This window comes from Melospiza melodia, chromosome 2 (genome assembly GCF_035770615.1).
Source record: "Melospiza melodia melodia isolate bMelMel2 chromosome 2, bMelMel2.pri, whole genome shotgun sequence".
NCBI classification, from domain to species: Eukaryota; Metazoa; Chordata; class Aves; order Passeriformes; family Passerellidae; genus Melospiza; species Melospiza melodia.
In genome coordinates this window covers 54,577,827-54,600,098 of record NC_086195.1, presented here as the reverse complement: position 1 = coordinate 54,600,098, position 22,272 = coordinate 54,577,827, and positions in this window count along the sequence as shown.

The following is a 22,272-nucleotide window of genomic DNA, read 5'->3' as shown; positions in this document are numbered from 1 at the left end:
AGGAGAGTTTTGTTTCCCAGGGAAAAGCGCCGTTGTTTGTGTTTGGGGGCCTGTGGCTGGGAGTGGCCGGCTGGCTCCTTAGAATCCACGATACGCAGCATGGTATCCAGACCCAAGGTGGCACCAGTGCCAAGTTTTGCTGGTTTGATAGTACCAAGTGGTTCCTGCAATCTTCCATCCAGAAGCAGGGCAGCTTACTTTTGTTTGCCAGGGAAACGGGCCGAGGTTTTTGTCTGGGGGCCTATGGCTGGGAGTGACCGGCTGCCTCCTGAAAAGCTACGATAGGCAGGATGGTGACCAGACCCATGGTGGCACCAGTCCCAAGTTGGGCTGATTTGATAGTACCAAGTGGCTCCTGCAATCTGCCGTCAAAATTTGGCAGGCGAGTTTTGTTTTCCAGGGAAAAGCGCCGTTGTTTGTGTCTGGGGGCCTGTGGCTGGGAGTGGCCGGCTGGCTCCTTAGAATCCACGATACGCAGGATGGTTCCCAGACCTGAGGTGGCACCAGTGCCAAGTCGGGCTGGTTTGATAGTACCAAGCGCGTCCTGCAATCTGCCATGCAGAAGCGGGGCAGCTTACTTTTGTTTGCCAGGGAAACGGGCCGAGGTTTGTGTCTGGGGGCCTATGGCTGGGAGTGACCGGCTGGCTCCTGAAAAGCTACGATAGGCAGGATGGTGAGCAGACCCATGGTGGCACCAGTGCCAAGTTGAGCTGGTTTGATAGTACCAAGTGGCTCCTGCAATCTGCCATCAAAAATTTGGCAGGCGAGTTTTGTTTTCCAGGGAAAAGCGCCGTTGTTTGTGTTTGGGTGCCTATGGCTGGGAGTGGCCGGCTGGCTCCTTAGAATCCACGATACGCACCATGGTTCCCAGACCAGAGGTGGCACCAGTGCCAAGTCGGGCTGGTTTGATAGTACCAAGTGCGTCCTACAATCTGCCATCCAGAAGCGGGGCAGCTTACTTTTGTTTGCCAGGGAAACGGGCCGAGCTTTGTGTCTGGGGGCCTATGGCTGGGAGTGACCGGCTGGCTCCTGAAAAGCTACGATAGGCAGGATGGTGACCAGACCCATGGTGGCACCAGTGCCAAGTTGGGCTGATTTGATAGTAGCAAGTGGCTCCTGCAATCTGCCATCAAAATGTCGGCAGGCGGGTTTTGTTTTCCAGGGAAAAGCGCTGTGGTTTGTGTTTGGGGGCCTGTGGCTGGGAGTGACCGGCTGGCTCCTTAGAATCCACGATACGCAGGATGGTTCCCAGACCCAAGGTGGCACCAGTGCCAAGTTGGGCTGGTTTGATAGTACCAAGTGGCTCCCGCAATCTGCCATCCAGAAGCGGGGCAGCTTACTTTTGTTTGCCAGGGAAACGGGCCGAGGTTTTTCTCTGGGGGCCTATGGCTGGGAGTGACCGGCTGGCTCCTGAAAAGCTAAGATAAGCAGGATGGTGACCAGACCCATGGTGGCACCAGTGTCCAGTTGGGCTGGTTTGATAGTACCAAGTGGCTCCTGCAATCTGCCATCAAAATGTTGGCAGGCGAGTTTTGTTTTCCAGGGAAAAGCGCCGTTGATTGTGTCTGGGGGCCTGTGGCTGGGAGTGGCCGGCTGGCTCCTTAGAATCCACGATACGCAGCATGGTTCCCAGACCAGAGGTGGCACCAGTGCCAAGTTGGGCTGGTTTGATAGTACCAAGTGCGTCCTGCAATCTGCCATCCAGAAGCAGGGTAGCTTACTTTTGTTTGCCAGGGAAACGGGCCGAGGTTTGTGTCTCGGGGCCTATGGCTGGGAGGGACCGGCTGGCTCCTGAAAAGCTACGATAGGCAGGATGGTGACCAGACCCATGATGGCACCAGTGCCAAGTTGGGCTGGTTTGATAGTACCAAGTGGCTCCTGCAATCTGCCATCAAAAAGTTGGCAGGCGAGTTTGTTATCCAGGGAAATGCGCCGTTGTTTGTGTTTGGGGGCCTGTGGCTGGGAGTGGCCGGCTGGCTCCTTAGAATCCACGATACGCAGCATGGTTCCCAGACCTGAGGTGGCACCAGTGCCAAGTCGGGCTGGTTTGATGGTGAAAAGTGGCTCCTGCAATCTGCCATCCAGAAGCGGGGCAGCTTACTTTTGTTTGCCAGGGAAACGGGCCAAGGTTTTTATCTGGGGGCCTATGGCTGGGAGTGACCGGCTGGCTCCTGAAATGCTACGATAGGCAGGATGGTGACCAGACCCATGGTGGCACCAGTGTCAAGTTGGGCTGGTTTGATAGTACCCAGTGGCTCCGGCAATCTGCCATCAAAATTTGGCAGGCGAGTTTTGTTTTCCAGGGAAAAGCGCCGTTGATTGTGTCTGGGGGCCTGTGGCTGGGAGTGGACGGATGGCTAATTAGAATCCACGATACGCAGGATGGTTCCCAGACCAGAGGTGGCACCAGTGCCAAGTCGGGCTGGTTTGATGGTGCAAAGTGGCTCCTGCAATCTGCCATCCAGAAGCGGGGCAGCTTATTTTACTTTACCAGGGAAACGGGCCGAGGTTTTTGTCTGGGGGCCTATGGCTTGGAGTGACCGGCTGGCTCCTGAAAAGCTACGATAGGCAGGATGGTGACCAGACCCATGGTGGCACCAGTGCCAAGTTGGACTGGTTTGATAGTACCAAGTGGCTCCTGCAATCTGCCATCAAAATGTTGGCAGGCGAGTTTTGTTTTCCAGGGAAAAGCGCCGTTGTTTGTGTTTGGGGGCCTGTGGCTGGGAGTGGACGGCTGGCTGCTTAGAATCCACGATACCCAGGATGGTTCCCAGACCAGAGGTGGCACCAGTGCCAAGTCGGGCTGGTTTGATAATACCTAGTGGATTCTGCAATCTGTCATCCAGAAGCGGGACAGCTTACTTTTGTTTGCCAGGGAAACGGTCCGAGCTTTGTGTCACGGGGCCTATGGCTGGGAGTGACCGTCTAGGTCCTGAAAAGCTACGATAGGCAGGATGGTGACCAGACCCATGGTGGCACCAGTGCCAAGTTGGGCTGGTTTGATAGTACCAAGTGGCTCCTGCAATCTGCCATCAAAATGTTGGCAGGCGAGTTTTGTTTTCCAGGGAAAAGCGCCGTTGTTTGTGTTTGGAGGCCTGTGGCTGGGAGTGGCCGGCTTGCTAATTGGAATCCACGATACGCAGCATGGTTCCCAGACCAGAGGTGGCAGCAGTGCCAAGTCGGGCTGGTTTGATGGTGAAAAGTGGCTCCTGCAATCTGCCATCCAGAAGCGGGGCAGCTTACTTTTGTTTGCCAGGGAAACGGGCCGAGTTTTGTGTCTGGGCGCCTATGGCTGGGAGTGACCTGCTAGGTCCTGAAAAGCTACGATAGGCAGGATGGTGACCAGACCCATGGTGGCACCAGTGCCAAGTTGGGCTGATTTGATAGTAGCAAGTGGCTCCTGCAATCTGCCATCAAAATGTTGGCAGGCGAGTTTTGTTTTCCAGGGAAAAGCGCCGTTGTTTGTGTTTGGGGGCCTGTGGCTGGGAGTGGACGGATGGCTCCTTAGAACCACGATACGCAGGATGGTTCCCAGACCAGAGGTCGCACCAGTGCCAAGTCGGGCTGGTTTGATACTACCAAGTGGTTCCAGCAATCTGCCATCCAGAAGCGGGGCAGCTTACTTTTGTTTGCCAGGGAAAAGGGCCGAGGTTTGTGTCTGGGGGCCTATGGCTGGGAGTGACCGCCTGGCTCCTGAAAAGCTACGATAGGCAGGATGGTGACCAGACCCATGGTGGCACCAGTGCCAAGTTGGGCTGATTTGATAGTACCAAGTGGCTCCTGCAATCTGCCATCAAAAAGTTGGCAGGCGAGTTTGTTATCCAGGGAAAAGCGCCGTTGTTTGTGTTTGGGGGCCTGTGGCTGGGAGTGGCCGGCTGGCTCCTTAGTATCCACGATACGCAGGATGGTTCCCAGACCAGAGGTTGCACCAGTGCCAAGTCGTGCTGGTTTGATGGTGAAAAGTGGCTCCTGCAATCTGCCATCCAGAAGCGGGATAACTTACTTTTGTTTGCCAGGGAAACGGGCCGAGCTTTTTGTCTGGGGGCCTATGGCTGGGAGTGACCGGCTGGCTCCTGAAAAGCTACGATAGGCAGGATGGTGACCAGACCCATGGTGGCACCAGTGCCAAGTTGGGCTGGTTTGATAGTACCAAGTGGCTCCTGCAATCTGCCATCAAAATGTTGGCAGGCGAGTTTTGTTTTCCAGGGAAAAGTGCCGTTGTTTGTGTTTGGGGGCCTGTGGGTGGGAGTGACCGGCTGGCTCCTTAGAATCCACGATACGCAGGATGGTTCCCAGACCAGAGGTGGCACCAGTGCCAAGTCGGGCCAGTTTGATGGTGCAAAGTGGCTCCTGCAATCTGCCATCCAGAAGCGGGGTAGCTTACTTTTGTTTGCCAGGGAAACGGGCCGAGTTTTGTGTCTGGGGGCCTATGGCTGCGAGTGACCGGCTGGCTCCTGAAAAGCTACGATAGGCAGGATGGTGACCAGACCCATGGTGGCACCAGTGCCAAGTTGGGCTGATTTGATAGTACCAAGTGGCTCCTGCAATCTGCCATCAAATAGTTGGCAGGCGAGGTTTGATTTCCAGGGAAAAGCGCCGTTGTTTTTGTTTGGGGGCCTGTGGGTGGGAGTGGCCTGATGGCTAATTAGAATCCACGATACGCAGCATGGTTCCCAGACCTGAGGTGGCACCAGTGCCAAGTCGGGCTGGTTTGATACTATCAAGTGCGTCCTGCAATCTGCCATCCAGAAGCGGGGTAGCTTACTTTTGTTTGCCAGGGAAACGGGCCGAGGTTTGTGTCTGGGGGCCTATGGCTGGGAGTGACCGGCTGGCTCCTGAACAGCTACGATAGGCAGGATGGTGACCAGACCCATGGTGGCACCAGTGCCAAGTCGGGCTAGTTTGATGGTGCAAAGTGGCTCCTGCAATCTGCCATCCAGAAGCGGGGCAGCTTACTTTTGTTTGCCAGGGAAACGGGCCGAGTATTGTTTCTGGGGGCCTATGGCTGGGAGTGACCGGCAGCCTCCTTTGAACCCAGGATACGCAGGATGGTTCCCAGAGCCAAGGTGGCACCAGTGCCAAGTTGGGCTGGTTTGATAGTACCAAGCGGCTCCTGCAATCTGCCATCCAGAAGCGGGACAGCTTAATTTTGTTTCCCAGGGAAACGGGCCGAGGTATTTGTCTGGGGGCCTATGGCTGGGAGTGACTGGCTGGCTACTGAAAAGCTACGATAGGCAGGATGGTTTCCAGACTCATGGTGGCACCAGTGCCAAGTCGGGCTGGTTTGATAATACTAAATAGCTCCTGCAATCTGCCATCCAGACGGGGGGCAGCGGATTTTTGTTTGCTGGAGAAAAGTTCCGTGGTTTTTTTTTGGGGGTATATGGCTGGACGTGGACGACTGGCTCCTTAAAAGATCGATACGCAGGATTGTTCCCTGACCCAAGGTGGCATCAGTGCCAAGTCGGGCTGTTTTCGTAGTACCAAGTGCGTCCTGCAATTTGCCATCCAGAAGAGGGGCAGTTGAGTTTTGTTTGCCAGAGAAAAGGGCCGTGGTATATGTTTGGGGGCATATGGTTGAGAGTGGCCGGCTGGCCCCTGAAAATCCACGATAGGCAGGATGGTTCCCAGAACCAAGGTGGCACCAGTGCCATGTTGGCCTGGGTTGATAGTACCATGTGGCTCCTGCAATCTGCCATCCAGAAGCGGGGCTGCTTACTTTTGTTTGCCAGGGAAACGGGCCGAGGTTTGTGTCTGGGGGCCTATGGCTGGGAGTGACCGGCTGGCTCCTGAAAAGCTACGATAGGCAGGATGGTGACCAGACCCATGGTGGCACCAGTGTCAAGTTGAGCTGGTTTGATAGTACCAAGTGGCTCCTGCAATCTGCCATCAAAAAGTTGTCAGGCGAGTTTTGTTTTCCAGGGAAAAGCGCCGTTGTTTTTGGTTGGGGGCCTGTGGGTGGGAGTGGCCGGATGGCTAATTAGAATCCACGATACGCAGGATGGTTCCCAGACCAGAGGTGGCACCAGTGCCAAGTCGGGCTGGTTTGATGGTGCAAAGTGGCTCCTGCAATCTGCCATCCAGAAGCGGGGCAGCTTACTTTCCTTTGCCAGGGAAACGGGCCGAGGTTTTTGTCTGGGGGCCTATGGCTTGGAGTGACCGGCTGGCTCCTGAAAAGCTACGATAGGCAGGATGGTGACCAGACCCATGGTGGCACCAGTGCCAAGTTGGGCTGGTTTGATAGTACCAAGTGGCTCCTGCAATCTGCCATCAAAAAGTTGGCAGGCGAGTTTTGTTTTCCAGGGAAAAGTGCTGTGGTTTGTGTTTGGGGGCCTGTGGCTGGGAGTGGCCGGCTGGCTGCTTAGAATCTACGATACGCAGGATGGTTCCCAGACCAGAGGTGGCACCAGTGCCAAGTCGGGCTGGTTTGATAATACCTAGTGGATCCTGCAATCTGCCATCCAGAAGCGGGATAACTTACTTTTGTTTGCCAGGGAAACGGGCCGAGATTTGTGTCACGGGGCCTATGGCTGGGAGTGACCGTCTAGGTCCTGACTTTTCCAATCACAGGAACATTCGATTGGAAGCTGTTTTGGACAACTTTTCTTTTCTTCCTGCCAAACACTTGGCAGACATCCGTGCAACTTCTAGAACACGATGGGAGATGTTTTCTGTGCTGGCACAGTTTTTCCTAGCCAGACATAGTGGAAAAGCGTTTTGCTAAGATGTAGACGACAAGAGAGGCTAAAGAGTGGATGTTAGCAAATGACACCCATCTTCAAAAAAGGCAATTAAGAGGACTCGCCATAGTACAAACCAGCCAGCCTCTTTTTTATCCCCAGGAAGTTGATGAAGCAGCTCTTCCTGGAAATCCTTGCCAGGCACATGACAGATGACCAAATAATGTAGTTAGCATGATTTTTCAGGGGAATTTCATGCTGAACATCACTTTAAACTCCTCTGATGAATCAACTTGACTGGTAGATGAAGGGAATATTATCTGCCTGGGCTTCAGGGAGGTTTTTGACATACCTCTACATGGCATCACACATACATATGGAAGCAATAGTGCAAAGGGGAGGGAATCAGTGTCTTTTCAGTGATGCTGAGGGAAAAGACAAGAGGCAGTGGGCACACACTGAAATACAGGAGATTGCCTTTGAACATCAGTAAATGTTTCTTTACTGTCAGGGTGACTGAACCACGGCACAGACTGCCCAGAAAGATTGTGGAGCCTGGATCTTTGAAGACATTAATAGTACACCCAGATAGAATCCTGGGCAAGAGGCTCTAGGTATCCTGGTTTAGGCAGGGGGGTTGGGCCTGGTTAGCCCCACCAACCCCTTCCACTCTCTTTCATTCTGTGCTAGTGAATTCTCTTCAAGATGCATTTCAAAGCGCTGGCATGACAAAGTTCTGTGCAGACAGAGATCCAAATGGACATGGCATCTAAGTTCCTTAAGCAGTGTTCAAGAAGAATGTAAAACTCTGGCACAAGTGTCTCTTCCCTAACTGAATCCCTTTCATGGGAAAATTCCCAGCTCTAGAAAGATCTTCTGATACGCATGCTTAAGACTGACACTGGCTGAGCAAATTTCTCCCTATGTATATCTAAGACCAGTTAGGATCTTCACCCAAAGTGCAGTCAACATAGTCACAGAATGCCTATTGTTAAGAAGTGACAGCTTCCATCAGAATGGCAGCTATTGGTCCACAAAATGGATTAATGGATGGGAATTATCTACGTGGGTTAAAAACAAAAATAAAGAGTTGGTCTTTATTTATCAATTTCATGGCAATATTGATAAGGGAAGAAAAAGATCTAAGTCCTTGACTTTCTGGACTCGAGGAAAGATTTTAAAAATTCCTTGTAAAAATGTATGATCACAATCAGACTATTGAAACCATTTTAGTTGGGAACAAAGTTCCAAAATTGTCTAGATAGTGGCAAAGAAGCCAAGAAAATAGGAAAGAAACAAAAAGAGAGCAAAAGAGTCAGCTTCAGTGTACAAGCTCGTTCTAGAAGTAGTCTGCTGGGAAAAGGAACCCCCAGCTAAATTTCCAATGTATTCCTGCGCTTGATTCAGTAACTGGTCAATGTAAAAACCAATCCTTTTGTACAACTTCTTCCAGCAACAAAAACTCCAACAGGTTGACACTACCATCATGCCTGTTCCAGACATATTTAAAAGAGAAATGATGATTTTCTTGAAAACCTACTTACATAAAAGTTGCAAGATGGTGGAGGGATTCCCACATCCTCCTTCCTCCATCTGGCTTGAAAGTATATTTGATAAAATATGCAACAAAGCACATGATTTATAAGGGAGAGTCAAATGGATGATTTGGGAATCGATCTCTTGTTGATAGTAAACTTCATATCCACTCGGTGTGACCTTTTTAAAACAAAATGTGGAGCTGAGGCATGAATCTGCCACAACAATTGTAAAGCAAACATACACACTCCCCTTCATATGCCCCCCCCTCCACACACACCTAGGCACACACAGAGATCAGCATAGCAGATCATGAACACCTTGGAAAAGACTGAAATGCTAAATGCCTCTCTTGATGGGCAAAAGAGCTGGTGCAGTAATTCAAATGCCTGGTACAAAAATTCTGTTTAATATTTAGCTCCTATTTAAAACACAGCTTTTCATTTCATTCTATTTACAGAATATTTTCATTTCATTTGTTTCTTTAAAATTACTTAGTTCTCACCTGTTGTATGTCTAGGAATATTTTCTTCCAAAAATAGAAAAAAATAGATGATATCTTTTCAGCAGAAAACATTGGTTGATACAATTTTAAACCATCATGATATGGAAGAATTCTTCTGTCCCTCTCGAAGGTGGAAGAAGCATTTGGATCACAGATCATCTACAATGAAATACTTGACATGTTTAAGATGCTTTCAATCAATTTTGATCGTCAATTGCTTATTTGTTGTAAACAGTAATTTTTCAGTGAAGGGAAAGTGTGTGTGGTATATCTACATGATATGTTCAAAGGCAGTTCCTACTAATGGCCAGGCTGAATTCCAGTAAATAATGTCCCGAATGATATTTTGCCGCCTTCTTTGGCACTTCATGAAATCTTACCCCGATGAAGTGCTGAAACAAAGAGATTTTCTCTTAGAGAGTGTCTCATGTTGTAACCTATCCCATGGATTTTATGCTGTAATTCTTATCTCTTTTAAAATTTACTATCTTCTGTACAGTTTTCATGAAACTTTCTGTTACAGTAGTGAATAGCACAGATAAATGTCATTTTGTACAACTTTGAATTTACCCCAAGAGCTGAGAGAAAACTTGATCCTATACTTCAATCCGAGTTTCTTCTATAGTCCGACTTTGTTTCTCTACCATCAAGCTTCTCCTTTGTTGCTGCTCCAAGCCCCGTCCAAGGTGACCTTGAATACTTTCAGGGATGGGACACCCACAACTTCTCTGGGCAACCTGTTCCAGTGTTCCAGCACTCCCACAGTAAAAAAGGCCTTCCTTTCATCTAATATGTGTAGGAAATCATAAATCTAGGCATAGAAGCTTGGAGTGCAAATTTGAAATTCTTTGGATTTGAAGCACATTTTATATGAATACTGACTTACAGATGACTAAAAGATGTTGATGGGCATTTGAGCTGACAAGTTTTGAAAAAGTGCACGGAAATTAAAATTGAAACCACTAAAATTAAAAACTCCTTGCCATTTTCTTTTTCCTCTCCTATTCAAAATTGCATATGTCAGATATCAGTGCTTCATGCAAACCTCTCAGATGCTCTCAGAGAAAAAGCTTTTCTTTCAGACTAAGTTGCGGTTGACGTAGAACACTAGCAGGAGTGAAAGATTTTCTGGGCATCGGGGCAGCCCGTTCTCCTTGGATTTGTGTGCAGAATGCATTTTATCCAAACTGGAAAATAGATCCCAGCTCTGTTCTATTCATCATTCTTACTTCATCAGGCCAGAAGATTCTGTGAAAAGTAGCGTGTGGACCTTGAAGACAGCGCATGTGAACCAGATGAGAGGTGATAGAGAAGTTGAGGGAGAGAAGAAAGAGCATGAGGCTGAAACCAGAAAGTATTTCTCCACGTGATCATGGAAGATTGCAGGAGCCACTTGGTACTATCAAACCAGCCCAACTTGGCACTGGTGCCACCTTGGGTCTGGGAGCCATGTTGCATATCGTGCATTTTAAGGAGCCAGCTGGCCACACCCAGCCATATGCCCCCAAACACAAACCAAGGCCCTTTTCTCTGGCAAACAAAACTCAGCTGCCCTGCTTCTGGATGGCAGATAGCAGGAACCACTTGGTACTATCAAACCAGCCCAACTTGGCACTGGTGCCACCATGGGTCTGGTCACCATCCTGCCTATTGTAGCTTTTCAGGAGCCAGCCGGTCACTCTCAGCCATAGGCCCCCAAACACAAACCTCGGCCCGTTTCCCTGGCAAACAAAAGTAAGCTGCCCCGCTTCTGGATGGCAGATTGCAGGAGCTACTTAGTACTATCAAATCAGCCCGACTTGGCACAGGTGCCACCTTGGATCTGGGAACCATCCTGTGTATCGTGGATTTTCAGGGGCCAGCCAGCCACTCTCAGCCATATGCCCCCAAAAACAAACCACGGACCTTTTCTCTGGCAAACAAAACTCAACTGCCCCTCTTCTGGATGGCAAATTTTAGGACGCACTTTGTACTACGAAAACCGCCCGACGTGGCACTGGTGCCACCTTGTGTCAGGGAACCATCCTGCATATCGAGCTTTTTAAGGAGCCAGCCGGCCAGGCCCAGCCATATACCCCCAAAAACAAACCACGGACCATTTCTCATGGAAACAAAAATCCGCTGCCCCGCGTCTGGATGGCAGATTGCAGGAGCCACTTTGCACCATCAAACCAGCCCGACTTGGCACTGGTGCCACCTTGGGTCTGGGAACAATCCTGCGTATCGTACATATTCAGGAACCAGCCGAACACTCCCAGCCACAGGCCCCCAAACACAAACAACGGCCCATTTCCCTGGCAAACAAAATTCAGCTGCCCCGCTTCTGGATGGCAGTTTGCAGGAGCCACTTGGGACTATCAAACCAGCCCGACTTGGCACTGGTGCCACCTTGGGTCTGGGAACCATCCTGCATATGGTGGATTCTAAGGAGCCAGCCGGCCACTCCCAGCCACAGGCCCCCAACAAAAACCACGGCCCTTTTTTCTGGCAAACAAAACTTAGCTGCCTCACTTCTGGATGGCAGATTGCAGGAGCCACTTGGTGTAATCAAACCAGCCCGACTTGGCACTGGTGCCACCTTGGGTCTGGGAACCATGCTGCGTATCGTGGATTCTAAGGAGCCAGCCGGCCACTCCCAGCCACAGGCCCCCAAACAAAATCAACGGCGCTGTTCCCTGGAAAACAAAACACGCCTGCCAACTTTTTGATGGAGTTTGCAGGAGCCACTTGGTACTATCAAACCAGCCCAACTTGGCACTGGTGCCACCTTGGGTCTGGGAAACATCCTGCGTATCGTGGATTCTTAGGAGCCAGCCGGCCACTCCTAGCCACAGGCCCCCAAACAAAAACCTAGGCCTATTTCTCTGGCAAACAAAAGTAAGCTGCCCCGCTTCTGGATGGCAGATTGCAGGAGACACTTGGTACTATCAAACCAGCCCAACTTGGCACTGGTGCCACCTTGCATCTGGGAACCATGCTGTGTATCGTGGATATTCAGGGGCCACCCGGCCACTCTCAGCCATATGTCCCCAAACAGAAACCTCGGCCCGTTTCTCTGGCAAACAAAACTCAACTGCCCCTCTTCTGGATGGCAAATTGCAGGATGAACTTGATACTAAAACCGCAGGCCGACTTGGTAGTGGTGACACCTTGGACCTGGGACCCATCATGCGTATCGAGCATTTTAAGGAGCCAGCCGGCCACTCCCAGCAATATGCCCCCAAAAACAATCCACGGAATTTTTCTCTGGCAAACAAAAATCAGCTGCCCCGCTTCTGGATGGCAGATTGCAGGAGCCACTTTGCACCATCAAACCAGCCCGACTTGGCACTGGTGCCACCTTGCATCTGGGAACCATGCTGCCTAGCGTGGATTTTCAGGAGCCAGCCGGCCACTCTCAGCCATAGGCCCCCAAACAAAACCCACGGCCCGTTTCCCTGGCAAACAAAATTAAGCTGCCCCGCTTCTGGATGGCAGATTGCAGGACGCACTTGGTAGTATCAAACCAGCCCGACTTGGCACTGGTGCCACCTTGGGTCTGGGAACCATCCTGCGTATTGTGGGTTCAAAGGAGCCAGCCGGCCACTCCCAGCCACAGGCCCCCAAATACAAACAACGGCGCTTTTCCCTGGAAAACAAAACTCGCCTGACAACTTTTTGATGGCAGATTGCAGGAGCCACTTGGTACTATCAAACCAGCCCAACTTGGCACTGGTGCCACCATGGGTCTGGTCACCATCCTGCCTATCGTAGCTTTTCAGGAGCCAGCCGGTCACTCCCAGCCATAGGCCCTGAGACACAAACCTCGGCCCGTTTCCCTGGCAAACAAAAGTAAGCTGCCCCGCTTCTGGATGGCAGATTGCAGGAGCCACTTGGTACTATCAAACCAGCCCAACTTGGCACTGGTGCCACCTCTGGTCTGGGAACCATGCTGCGTAACACAGATTCTAAGGCGCCAGTCGGCCACTCCCAGCCACAAGCCCCCAAACACAAACAACGGCGCTATTCTCTGGCAAACAAAACTCCACTGCCCCTCCTCTGGATCGCAGATTGCAGGAGCCACTTGGTACTATCAAACCAGCCCAACTTGGCACTGGTGCCACCTTGGGTCTGGGAACCATCCTGCGTATCGATCTTTTTAATGAGACAGCCGTCCAGTCCCAGCCATATGCCCCCAAACACAACCCACGGCCCTTTTCTCTGGCAAACAAAACTCAACTGCACCGCTTCTGGATGGCAGATTGCAGGAGCCACTTGGTACTATCAAACCAGCCCGACTTGGCACTGGTGCCACCTTGGGTCTGGGAACCATCCTGCGTATGGTGGATTCTAAGGAGCCAGCCGGCCACTCCCAGCCACAGGCCCCCAGCAAAAACCACGGCCCTTTTTTCTGGCAAACAAAACTTAGCTGCCTCACTTCTGGATGGCAGATTGCAGGAGCCACTTGGTGTAATCAAACCAGCCCGACTTGGCACTGGTGCCACCTTGGGTCTGGGAACCATCCTGCGTATCGTGGATTCTAAGGAGCCAGCCGGCCACTCCCAGCCACAGGCCCCCAAACAAAATCAACGGCGCTGTTCCCTGGAAAACAAAACACGCCTGCCAACTTTTTGATGGAGTTTGCAGGAGCCACTTGGTACTATCAAACCAGCCTGACTTGGCACTGGTGCCACCTTGGGTCTGGGAAACCTCCTGCGTATCGTGGATTCTTAGGAGCCAGCCGGCCACTCCTAGCCACAGGCCCCCAGACAAAAACCTAGGCCTATTTCTCTGCCAAACAAAAGTAAGCTGCCCCGCTTCTGGATGGCAGATTGCAGGAGACACTTGGTACTATCAAACCAGCCCAACTTGGCACTGGTGCCACCTTGCATCTGGGAACCATGCTGTGTATCGTGGATTTTCAGGGGCCAGCCGGCCACTCTCAGCCATATGCCCCCAAACACAAACCACGGACCTTTTCTCTGGCAAACAAAAATCAGCTGCCCCACTTCTGGATGGCAGATTGCAGGAGCCACTTGGGACTATCACACCAGCACAACATGGTAATGGTACCACCTTGGATCTGGGAACCATCCGGCGTATCGTGGATTTTCAGGGGCCAGCCGGTCATTCCCTGCCATATGCTCCCAAACACAAACCTCGGCCCTTTTCTCTGGCAAACAAAACTCAACTGCCCCTCTTCTGGATGGCAAATTGCAGGACGCACTTGGTACTACAAAAAGGGCCCGACTTGGCAGTGGTGCCACCTTGGCTCTGGGAACCATCCTGCGTATCGAGCATTTTAAGGAGCCAGCCGGCAATTCCCAGCCGTATGCCCCAAAAAGAAACCACGGACCTTTTCTCTGGCAAAAAAAACTCAGCTGTCCCGCTTCTGGATGGCAGATTGCAGGAGTCACTTTGAACCATACAACCAGCCTTACTTGGCACTGGTGCCACCTTGGATCTGGGAACCATCCTGCCTATCGTTGATTTTCAGGGGCCAGCCTACCACTCTCGGCCATAGGCCCCCAAACACAAACCACAGCCCTTTTCTCTAGCAAACAAAATTTAGCTGCCCCGCTTCTGGATGGCAAATTGCAGGAGCCACTGGGTACTACAAAAACAGCCCGACTTGGCACTGGTGCCACCTTGCGTCTGGTTACTATGCGGCGTATCGTGCATTTTAAGGAGCCAGGTGGCCACTCCCAGCCATATGCCCCCAAACACAACCCACGGCCCTTTACTCTGGCAAACAAAACTCAGCTGCCCTGCTTCTGGATGGCAGATTGCAGGAGGCACTTGGTACTATCAAACCAGCCCGACTTGGCACTGGTGCCACCTTTGGTCTGGGAACCATCCTGCGTATTGTGGATTGTCAGGAGACAGCCGACCACTCTCGGCCACAGACCCCAATCAAAAACAAAGGTCAGTTTCCCTGGCAAAAAAAGCTCAGCTGCCCCGCTTCTGGATGGGAGATTGCAGGAGGCACTTGACACTGTCAAACGAGCCCCACTTTGTACTGGTGCCACCTTGGGTCTGGGAACCATGCTGCGAATCGTGGATTTTCAGGAGCCAGCCGGCCACTGCCAGCCACAGGCCCCCAAACAAAAACCACAGCCTTTTTCTCTGGCAAACAAAGCTCAGCTGCCCCGCTTCTGGATGGCAGATTGCAGGAGCCACTTGGTACTACCAAACCAGCCCGACTTGGCACTGGTGCCACCTTGGGTCTGGGAACCATCCTGCCTATCGTGGATTTTAAGGAGCCAGCCGGCTACTCCCAGCCACAGAACCCAACAAAAACCACGGCCCTTTTTTCTCGCAAACTAAACTTAGCTGCCTCACTTCTGGATGGCAGATTGCAGGAGCCACTTGGTACTATCAAACCAGCCCGACTTGGCACTGGTGCCACCTTGGGTCTGGGAACCATCCTGCGTATCGTGGATTCTAAGGAGCCAGCCGGCCACTCCCAGCCACAGGCCCCCAAACAAAATCAACGGCGCTGTTCCCTGGAAAACAAAACACGCCTGCCAACTTTTTGATGGAGTTTGCAGGAACCACTTGGTATTATAAACCAGCCCAACTTGGCACTGGTGCCACCTTGGGTCTGGATACCATGCTGCGTATCGTGGATTCTAAGGAGCCAGCCGGCCACTCCCAGCCACAGGCCCCCAAACACAAACAACGGCGCTTTTCCCTGGAAAACAAAACTCGCCTGCCAACTTTTTCATGGCAGATTGCAGGAGCCACTTAGTACTATCAAACCAGCCCGACTTGGCACTGGTGCCACCATGGGTCTGGTCACCATCCTGCCTATCGTAACTTTTCAGGAGCCAGCTGGTCGCTCCCAGCCATAGGCCCTGAGACACAAACCTCGTCCCGTTTCCCTGGCAAACAAAAGTAAGCTGCCCCGCTTCTGGATGGCAGATTGCACGAGCCACTTGGTACTATCAAACCAGCCCGACTTGGCGCTGGTGCCACCTCTGGTCTGGGAACCATCCTGCGTATCGTGGATTCTAAGGAGCCATCCGGCCACTCCCACCCACAGGCCCCCAAACACAAACAACGGCGCTTTTCCCTGGAAATCAAAAGTAAGCTGCCCCGCTTCTGGATGGCAGATTGCAGGAGCCACTTGGTACTATCAAACCAGCCCGACTAGGCACTGGTGCCACCTCTGGTCTGGGAACCATCCCGCGTATCGTGGATTCTAAGGTGCCAGTCGGCAACTCCTAGCCACAGGCCCCCAAACACAAACAACGGCCCGTTTCCCTGGCAAACAAAAGTAAGCTGCCCCGCTTCTGGATGGCAGATTGCAGAAGCCACTTGGTACTATCAAGCTAGCCCAACTTGGCACTGGTGCCACCTCTGGTCTGGGAACCATCCTGCGTATCATGGGTTCTAAGGAGCCAGTCGGCAACTCCCAGCCACAGGCCCCCAAAAACAAACCTCGGCCCGTTTCCCTGGCAAACAAAATTAAGCTGCCCCGCTTCTGGATGGCAGATTGCAGGAGCCACTTGGTACTATCAAACCAGCCCAACTTGGCACTGGTGCCACCTCTGGTCTGGGAACCATCCTGCGTATCGTGGATTCTAAGCAGCCAGCCGGCCACTCCCAGCCACAGGCCCCCAAACACAAACAACGGCGCTTTTCCCTGGAAAACAAAACTCGCCTGCCAACTTTTTGATGGCAGATTGCAGGAGCCACTTGGTACTATCAAACCAGCCCAACTTGGCACTGGTGTCACCATGGGTCTGGTCACCATCCTGCCTATGGTAGCTTTTCAGGAGCCAGCCGGTCACTCCCAGCTATAGGCCCCCAGACAAAAACCTCGGCCCGTTTCCCTGGCATACAAAAGTAAGCTACCCCGCTTCTGGATGGCAGATTGCAGGAGCCACTTGGTACTATCAAACCAGCCCGACTTGGCACTGGTGCCACCTCTGGTCTGGGAACCATCCTGCGTATCGTGGATTCTAAGGAGCCAGCCGGTCACTCCCAGCCACAGGCCCCCAAACACAAACAACGGCGCTTTTCCCTGGAAAACAAAACTCGCCTGCCAACTTTTTGATGGCAGATTGCAGGAGCCACTTGCTAATATCAAATCAGCCCAACTTGGCACTGGTGCCACCATGGGTCTGGTCACCATCCTGCCTATCGTAGCTTTTCAGGAGCCAGCCGGTCACTCCCAGCTATAGGCCCCCAGACAAAAACCTCGGCCCGTTTCCCTGGCATACAAAAGTAAGCTACCCCGCTCCTGGATGGCAGATTGCAGGAGCCACTTGGTACTATCAAACCAGCCCGACTTGGCACTGGTGCCACCTTGGGTCTGGGAACCATCCTGCGTATCGTGGATTCTAAGGAGCCAGCCGGTCACTCCCAGCCACAGGCCCCCAAACACAAACAACGGCGCTTTTCCCTGGAAAACAAAACTCGCCTGCCAACTTTTTGATGGCAGATTGCAGGAGCCACTTGCTAATATCAAATCAGCCCAACTTGGCACTGGTGCCACCATGGGTCTGGTCACCATCCTGCCTATCGTAGCTTTTCAGGAGCCAGCCGGTCACTCCCAGCCATAGGCCCGCAGACAAAAACCTCGGCCATTTTCCCTGGCAAACAAAAGTAAGCTACCCCGCTTCTGGATGGCAGATTGCAGGAGCCACTTTGCAGCATCAAAGTAGCCCGACTTGGCACTGGTGCCACGTCAGGTCTGGGAACCATCCTGCGTATCGTGGATGCCAATTAGCAAGCCAGCCACTCCCAGCCACAGGCCCCCAAACACAAACAACGGCGCTTTTCCCTGGAAATCAAAACTCGCCTGCCAAATTTTTGATGGCAGATTGCAGGAGCCACTTGGTACTATCAAACCAGCCCAACTTGGCACTGGTGCCACCATGGGTCTGGTCACCATCCTGCCTATCGTAGCTTTTCAGGAGCCAGCCGGTCACTCCCAGCCATAGGCCCCCAGACACAAACCTCGGCCCGTTTCCCTGGCAAACAAAAGTAAGCTGCCCCGCTTCTGCATGGCAGATTGCAGGAACCACTTGGTACTATCAAACCAGCCCAACTTGGCACTGGTGCCACCTTGGGTCTGGGAACCATCCTGCGTATCGTGGATTCTAAGGAGCCAGCCGGCCACTCCCAGCCACAGGCCCCCAAATACAACAACAGCGCTTTTCCCTGGAAAACAAAACTCGCCTGCCAACATTTTGATGGCAGATTGCAGGAGCCACTTGGTACTATCAAATCAGCCCAACATGGCACTGGTGCCACCATGGGTCTGGGAACCATCCTGCCTATCGTAGCTGTTCAGGCGCCAGCCGGTCACTCCCAGCCATAGGCCCCCAGAGAAAAACCTCGGCCCTTTTCCCTGGAAAACAAAAGTAAGCTGCCCCGCTTCTGGATGGCAGATTGCAGGAGCCACTTTGCACCATCAAACTAGCCCGACTTGGCACTGGTGCCACCTCAGGTCTGGGAACCATGCTGCGTATCGTGGAGTCTAAGGAACCAGACGGCCACTCCAGCCACAGGCCCCCAGACACAAACAACGGCGCTTTTCCCTGGAAAACAAAACTCGCCTGCCAACATTTTGATGGCAGATTGCAGGAGCCACTTGGTACTATCAAACCAGCCCAACTTGGGACTGGTGCCACCATGGGTCTGGTCACCATCCTGCCTATCGTAGCTTTTCAGGAGCCAGCCGGTCACTCCCAGCCATAGGCCCCCAGACACAAAGCTCGGCCCGTTTCCCTGGCAAACAAAAGTAAGCTACCCCCCTTCTGGATGGCAGATTGCAGGAGCCACTTTGCAGCATCAAACTAGCCCGACTTGGCTCTGGTGCCACCTCAGGTCTGGGAACCATCCTGCGTATCGTGGATTCTAAGGAGCCAGCCGGTCACTCCCAGCCACAGGCCCCCAAACACAAACAACGGCGCTTTTCCCTGGAAAACAAAACTCGCCTGCCAACTTTTTGATGGCAGATTGCAGGAGCCACTTGGTACTATCGAACCAGCCCAACTTGGCAATGGTGCCACCATGGGTCTGGTCACCATCCTGCCTATCGTAGCTTTTCAGGAGCCAGCCGGTCACTCCCAGCCATAGGCCCCCAGACACAAACCTCGGCCCGTTTCCCTGGCAAACAAAAGTAAGCTGCCCCGCTTCTGGATGGCAGATTGCAGGACGCACTTGGTAGTATCAAACCAGCCCGACTTGGCACTGGTGCCATCTCTGGTCTGGGAACCATCCTGCGTATCATGGATTCTAAGCAGCCAGCCGGCCTCTCCCAGCCACAGGCCCCCAAACAAAAACAACGGCGCTTTTCCCTGGAAAACAAAACTCGCCTGCCAACATTTTGATGGCAGATTGCAGGAGCCACTTGGTACTATCAAACCAGCCCAACTTGGCACTGGTGCCACCATGGGTCTGGTCACCATCCTGCCTATCGTAGCTTTTCAGGAGCCAGCCGGTCACTCCCAGCCATAGGCCCCCAGACACAAACCTCGGCCCGTTTCCCTGGCAAACAAAAGTAAGCTGCCCCGCTTCTGGATGGCAGATTGCAGGAGCCACTTTGCACCATCAAACTAGACCGACTTGGCACTGGTGCCACCTCAGGTCTGGGAACCATGCTGCGTATCGTGGATTCTAATTAGCCAGCCGGCCACTCTCAGCCATATGCCCCCAAACACAAACCACGGACCTTTTCTCTGGCAAAAAAAAATCAGCTGCCCCACTTCTGGATGGCAGATTGCAGGAGCCACTTGGGACTATCACACCAGCACAACATGGCACTGCTGCCACCTTGGATCTGGGAACAATCCTGCGTATCGTACATATTCAGGAACCAGCCGAACACTCCCAGCCACAGGCCCCCAAACACAAACAACGGCCCATTTCCCTGGCAAACAAAACTCAGCTGCCCCGCTTCTGGATGGCAGTTTGCAGGAGCCACTTGGGACTATCAAACCAGCCCGACTTGGTAATGGTACCACCTTGGATCTGGGAACCATCCGGCGTATCGTGGATTTTCAGGGGCCAGCCGGTCATTCCCAGCCATATGCTCCCAAACACAAACCTCGGCCCTTTTCTCTGGCAAACAAAACTCAACTGCCCCTCTTCTGGATGGCAAATTGCAGGACGCACTTGGTACTACAAAAAGAGCCCGACTTGGCAGTGGTGCCACCTTGGCTCTGGGAACCATCCTGCGTATCGAGCATTTTAAGGAGCCAGCCGGCAATTCCCAGCCGTATGCCCCAAAAAGAAACCACGGACCTTTTCTCTGGCAAAAAAAACTCAGCTGTCCCGCTTCTGGATGGCAGATTGCAGGAGTCACTTTGAACCATACAACCAGCCTTACTTGGCACTGGTGCCACCTTGGATCTGGGAACCATCCTGCCTATCGTTGATTTTCAGGGGCCAGCCTACCACTCTCGGCCATAGGCCCCCAAACACAAACCACAGCCCTTTTCTCTAGCAAACAAAATTTAGCTGCCCCGCTTCTGGATGGCAAATTGCAGGAGCCACTGGGTACTACAAAAACAGCCCGACTTGGCACTGGTGCCACCTTGCGTCTGGTTACCATGCGGCGTATCGTGCATTTTAAGGAGCCAGGTGGCCACTCCCAGCCATATGCCCCCAAACACAACCCACGGCCCTTTTCTCTGGCAAACAAAACTCAGCTGCCCTGCTTCTGGATGGCAGATTGCAGGAGGCACTTGGTACTATCAAACCAGCCCGACTTGGCACTGGTGCCACCTTGGGTCTGGATACCATGCTGCGTATTGTGGATTGTCAGGAGACAGCCGACCACTCTCGGCCACAGACCCCAATCAAAAACAAAGGTCAGTTTCCCTGGCAAAAAAAACTCAGCTGCCCCGCTTCTGGATGGGAGATTGCAGGAGGCACTTGACACTGTCAAACGAGCCCCACTTTGTACTGGTGCCACCTTGGGTCTGGGAACCATGCTGCGTATCGTGGATTTTCAGGAGCCAGCCGGCCACTGCCAGCCACAGGCCCCCAAACAAAAACCACAGCCTTTTCCTCTGGCAAACAAAGCTCAGCTGCCCCGCTTCTGGATGGCAGATTGCAGGAGCCACTTGGTACTACCAAACCAGCCCGACTTGGCACTGGTGCCACCTTGGGTCTGGGAACCATCCTGCCTATCGTGGATTTTAAGGAGCCAGCCGGCTACTCCCAGCCACAGGCCCCCAACAAAAACCACGGCCCTTTTTTCTCGCAAACAAAACTTAGCTGCCTCACTTCTGGATGGCAGATTGCAGGAGCCACTTGGTGTAATCAAACCAGCCCGACTTGGCACTGGTGCCACCTTGGGTCTGGGAACCATCCTGCGTATCGTGGATTCTAAGGAGCCAGCCGGCCACTCCCAGCCACAGGCCCCCAAACAAAATCAACGGCGCTGTTCCCTGGAAAACAAAACACGCCTGCCAACTTTTTGATGGAGTTTGCAGGAACCACTTGGTATTATCAAACCAGCCCAACTTGGCACTGGTGCCACCTTGGGTCTGGATACCATGCTGCGTATCGTGGAGTCTAAGGAGCCAGCCGGCCACTCCCAGCCACAGGCCCCCAAACACAAACAACGGCGCTTTTCCCTGGAAAACAAAACTCGCCTGCCAAATTTTCATGGCAGATTGCAGGAGCCACTTGGTACTATCAAATCAGCGCGACTTGGCACTGGTGCCACCATGGGTCTGGTCACCATCCTGCCTATCGTAACTTTTCAGGAGCCAGCCGGTCACTCCCAGCCATAGGCCCTGAGACACAAACCTCGGCCCGTTTCCCTGGCAAACAAAAGTAAGCTGCCCCGCTTCTGGATGGCAGATTGCAGGAGCCACTTGGTACTATCAAACCAGCCCGACTTGGCACTGGTGCCACCTCTGGTCTGGGAACCATCCTGCGTATCGTGGATTCTAAGGAGCCATCCGGCCACTCCCACGCACAGGCCCCCAAACAAAAACAACGGCGCTTTTCCCTGGAAAACAAAAGTAAGCTGCCCCGCTTCTGGATGGCAGATTGCAGGAGCCACTTGGTATTATCAAACCAGCCCGACTAGGCACTGGTGCCACCTCTGGTCTGGGAACCATCCCGCGTATCGTGGATTCTAAGGAGCCAGGCGGCAACTCCCAGCCACAGGCCCCCAAACATAAACAACGGCCCGTTTCCCTGGCAAACAAAAGTAAGCTGCCCCGCTTCTGGATGGCAGATTGCAGAAGCCACTTGGTACTATCAAACTAGCCCAACTTGGCACTGGTGCCACCTCTGGTCTGGGAACCATCCTGCGTATCATGGGTTCTAAGGAGCCAGTCGGCAACTCCCAGCCACAGGCCCCCAAACACAAACCTCGACCCGTTTCCCTGGCAAACAAAATTAAGCTGCCCCGCTTCTGGATGGCAGATTGCAGGACGCACTTGGTACTATCAAACCAGCCCGACTTGTCACTGGTGCCACCTCTGGTCTGGGAACCATGCCGCGTATCGAGGATTCTAACGAGCCAGCCGGCCACTCCAAGCCACAGGCCCCCAAACACAAACAACGGCGATTTTCCCTGGAAAACAAAACTCGCCT